Source organism: Pygocentrus nattereri, chromosome 16 (assembly GCF_015220715.1).
Source record: "Pygocentrus nattereri isolate fPygNat1 chromosome 16, fPygNat1.pri, whole genome shotgun sequence".
In the NCBI taxonomy this organism is placed as follows: Eukaryota; Metazoa; Chordata; class Actinopteri; order Characiformes; family Serrasalmidae; genus Pygocentrus; species Pygocentrus nattereri.
The window spans coordinates 19231285-19232527 of NC_051226.1; positions in this window are offsets into that span (position 1 = coordinate 19231285).

The following is a 1243-nucleotide window of genomic DNA, read 5'->3' on the forward strand; positions in this document are numbered from 1 at the left end:
TTCTGGAGTCTTGGCGGATTTGTATCATTTTATTGCTAACGTGATCATTCTTCACACAGACAATATTCCACACTCATCCTCACATATGCCTCAAATCACTCATTTCATCACTCCATACAGAGATACCATATACAACATCTCGTGCAACGGTGCAATGTAAAACCAGGAAAAAATAAGTGCAACTGAATATTATACTTCAAGAAAAACACAAAAAAAACCCTCAAAACTGACTGGCATCTGACTGGCCAATAATTAGATTGCAAAATTAGATTACTTAAAGATGGCTGCTTTTGCTCACCAGGTTTGAGAAGACATTTCGTTTGTTTAGACAAGGTTGCAAAAACAGACTTAAATTGTACACAAAAGAATGCTGCCCTTGGACTCTTAAATAAAAGCTTCAGGTAAAACCATTGGGCCAGCCTTTGGCATCAGGAAGAACCCTTTCAAAGAGGTCCAGAAAAGCTGTAAAGGATTTTTCCAGACCTTTGCCCATAACTGTCAAATCATATCATTATCTTGATGTTACCATGCAAGGTATCATGCAGCTGGCAATGAGAGGGTAAAGAAGAAGGCATAGGATTTTGTATCTTTGGCAAATGTTTGTATCTTTCTTTCTTAAAATGTGATTCTTTACCACTGAGCTTCATATAAAGCCTCATTTGACATTGCTGTGGTCCAGACTGACATTGTATTTAGAACCTCAGAACCTCATCCAGAACCATTTAGGAATCTTTTTAAGAGTGTAGTCAAAGGTGCTTGATCGACCCTCCTGACTGTGCATAGCACTGTGAGAAAGGGTTTCGTCAGCTGTGGTGAATACAGCATCCAGCAATACAAAGTTTGTGCTGTCATATAGAGGGCTCTGGCCTTCATGATGTGTCTGGAGCATAGTACACATAATGGCACTGGCTATTGAATCAAGAACAATTGTGCAAATTTGTCTGTGACTAAATTGGAAATGTCCATATATAATCAGAACCTGCTTGGTGAGGAACTGAGGTTAAGTAAAGCATCACTGTCATCATAAAAACTCATCTGAAACATCTGTTAAATAATGAAAAGCACCATATATATCACTGTTGTCAGAATTAAACTTTGTATCTCCTAAGTAGTAACTTTATAGGATGAGGAAAAAACCTACTTTTAGTGTAAGTCAAAGGAACCAGAATATTTCCATGTCATTTTGGGACGTTTCTTTTAGTCCATTCATCATGAAATTTACGTACAATGTAAAGGTCAACAA